Raw genomic sequence first — 3,806 nt, 5'->3', positions numbered from 1 at the left:
ATGGAGTATTATATATTGCTGGAAAGCCCAGGATGTCTAATTTCCAACGCATTTGAGAGCGCGCCAATTGGGCTTCTGTACCTCCAGAAAATTCACTTTAAGTGCAGGGAGGTCAGAATCCAACAGCATCTGCAGTCCTTTTTCAGCCTCTGAATCAGATTTTTGCTCAGGTCCCTCAACTTCAGCCAGAAAATACCTGAAATCACAGAAAAATACACAAACTCATAGTAAAGTCCAGAAATGTGATTTTTATTTAAAAACTAATAAAAACATAATAAAAACTAACTAAAATATACTAAAACATACTAAAAACAATGTCAAAAAGCGTATAAATTATCCGCTCATCAATTATTGAAGAAGCATAGGATAGTTCATAAAGTGGCAACAGCCTACCATCCCCAGACTAATAGGCAAGCTGAGGTGTCTAATAGAGAGATAAAGAGCATATTGCAGAAGATAGTCAAACCTAATAGAAGAGACTGGAGCACCAGGCTACAAGATGCACTCTGGGCATACAGAACAGCTTACAAGACACCTATTGGGATGAGTCCCTTCCACTTAGTTTATGGAAAAGCCTGTCACCTCCCAATTGAGGTAGAGCACAAAGCCTTTTGGGCAGTAAAGGAGTGCAGTATGGAATTTGAGAAGGCCAGAACTGAGAGAAAGTTGCAACTGCAAGAATTAGAGAGCCTACGCCTAGAAGCTTATGAGAACTCAAGGCTGTGCAAGGAAAAGATGAAGGTCGTGCATGATAAGCACATCAAGAGGAGGGAGTTCAAACTTGGGGACTTTGTCCTCCTTTACAACTCTAGACTAAGGCTCATGCCAGGCAAGTTGAGATCAAGATGGGAAGGTCCATACAGAGTAGAGAAGGCTGAGCCATACGGAGTTTTCCACCTGAGTCATCCTTCAAGCTATGAATTCATCAAAGTTAATGGACATCGCTTAAAGCTATATCATGGTGAGAAGGCGACAAAAACCAAGGAGCTAGAGATCTTCCTCTCGGAGGATCCACCCACAGCAGAAGACTGAGCTAGTGGAGCGTCCAACTTAAGGACGTTAAAGCAAAGTGCTAGGTGGGAGACAACCCACCATGGTATGATCGTTCCTTTCTTTCTTCTTAGTTTTCTTTTTCAATAACTCTTCTCATTATTGGCACATTTCGTTTGCATCTTCCTTTGCACATTTGCATATATAAAAGAAAAGGGGGCACGCGACGCGACAGCGTCGCCGACGCGTCCGCGTCGCAGGTGAGTAAAAAGAAAAATAAATCGAACAGAGAGTCATGCGAGAGCGTGGCTGGAGGTGTGCCTTTGGCACAAATTGACCCACGCGACCGCATCGCTGACGCGTCCGCGTCATTTGGGAAAAATGCCTCCCACGCGTCCACATCACCGACGCGGACGCGTGACCTGAAAATCGACGTAAGAAAGGGTGCATGACCGAAAGTTGTGCTGGAGTGGTGCTGGGCTGGCACTAGACGCACAATCCTTACCACGCGAACGCGTGCCTCACGCGTCCGCGTCGTCTTCCAATATTCACCACCCATGCAATCGCGTCCACCACGCAAACGCGTCACCCTGGAATTTGGCAATAATGAGTTTCAAACAGAGAGTTGTGCGAGCGCGAGGCTGCCCTCGCGCCAGTAGCACCGAACAAGTCACGCATCCGCGTGACCGACGCGACCGCGTCGACTCATATAGGCGCCATCCGCACGAACGCATACCCCACGCGTCCGCGTCGCTTGCATTGCACAGCTTATCCTAACTGCCAAAATATCTTATCTTTCTCTTCCTCTAATCCTACTTTTTCTTTTCCCTTCTTATTTCTTTGTTCCCCTTTCTTCCTTCTTCCTTCTCTCTCACTTTCTACTTTCTCTCTCTCTCTCACCACCATTATCAATGTTTTTCTTTTCTTCTTCCCTCCTTACTTTTCTATTCTTCTTTTTATTTTTATGTTTTCTTCTTCTTTTCTTTTTCTTTTCACTTTCATTATCCATGTTTTCTTTTTCTTTCTTTTCTTTTAATTGGTGTTGGAAATTTATTTGGGTCATTGTATCTTATGATATGCTTGTGGATTGTTGCAAATTTATTTGGCAATTATATATTAATTTTTAAGGGTTGCTTGCATGCTCTATTCAATACTTTCAATAGCTTATTCACCATGCATGCTATGTGTTTGTGAGAACGCCCATATGGCATTGTGCACCATTTTGAGATTTCTTTTAATCTACTACTTTATTTGCTTGCTTTTCATAAAAACCCTTCTTTTATTTTATTATTTAAATATAATTGTTATTACAAACAGGTTATTAGTTTGAAAGGCTTGGTAATTTAACTTGGACATTGAATGCTTGATCTATGCTACTCATGCCTTTACCTGCATGCCAATAAACACCTTGCATTTACTTGTCCCCATATGCACTTGCTATATTTCCATTGATGATTTTCCACATGTAGTCATGACCATGTGTTTACATCATTCATCTTTTAATGTGCCATGATTACCACCTTCCACGCCCTCTTTCTTGCTCTTACCCTTGTCATTTTTACATACTTTCTCTTTTCTTTCTTTTAGGATGGCCACCAAGAAAAGCAAGGAGAAGAACCAAACAAGCTTTAGTGGCAGAGCCATCTTCAACTACAGTTAAGCCCTCAACAAAAAGGATTAAGAGGATTATAAAGGTTGATGAAAAAGAGAGAGCCTTCCAGCAAAGGACACTGCACGATTTACCAATCGCTACTGTGAGCAGATGTTCCCCATACTGGAAGAAAGGAGTTACAACAATGAATACCTTCTTATCCTCCCGACCCGTATTGCTGAGTTTGTTGAGCCGCAGATTGAACGAAGACAATGGGGTTTCCTACAAAGACAGCCACGGCAGGTTAATCTTTCCTGGGTAGTCGAGTTCTACTCTAATTTTCACCTGCCAAACCTGCAGTCTGTCTATGTCCGTCAGAAGCTAGTCCCCATTACAGAAGAGGCCATTCAACGAGCTTTAGATCTTCCCCCTACTCCAGAAGGACTGGACGCATTTCAAGAGGCCGCACTCAAGCGCCAGATGTACCAATTTGACTGGGACACTGTTCTCAGAGTTATCGCACAACCTGGCAGCAGATGGATCTACAGATACCATCGTTCCCTTCCTAAGGGAATATCGGCTTCCGCACTTACCTTGGAGGCTCGCGTATGGGCACAGATTATGTCCCATTACGTCTTTCTGAGCACCCACGAGTCCTCCTTCACTGCAGACATGGCCGTTCTACTATGGTGCATCCTTACAGACCAACCTCTGAACCTACCAAGACACGTCCGGAATGCTATGGGACACGTACAAATTGCAGGTAATTTACCTTTTCCCACCTTGGTCTTAGATCTTGTCTCAGCAGCCGGAGTCTCCTACAGAGCTGGTGAAACCAAAGCCATGCTCCCACGTGATGATCAGTACGTCCCCAACGAGAAATATATCAGACCTCCAGCAGCCACTACAAGATAGCCTACTGAACCGGCTGAGGACATTCCTCCTTCAACACCACAAGCACCTACACCAAATCAACTACTCCATCAGATACTTAAAAGGTTGGATCGGCAGGAACACAAAGCAAAGCTAAGAGAGCGCCGTAACAAGTGCCGATTCACATACCTCAAGGAGCTACTTAAAGGAAAATATAGAGACTCAGACACCCCAGACTCCACTTCGTTTACCAGCACAGGGAGCCATGACGGTCCCGACTATGGAGATACTGCTACCAGCCCACCTTTGTTCCTGACAGATGGCACCGAGGACGGTGCAAAGCCTTAAGTGT

Source organism: Arachis ipaensis, chromosome B04 (genome assembly GCF_000816755.2).
Source record: "Arachis ipaensis cultivar K30076 chromosome B04, Araip1.1, whole genome shotgun sequence".
NCBI lineage: Eukaryota > Viridiplantae > Streptophyta > Magnoliopsida > Fabales > Fabaceae > Arachis > Arachis ipaensis.
This window is presented reverse-complemented; position numbering follows the sequence as displayed.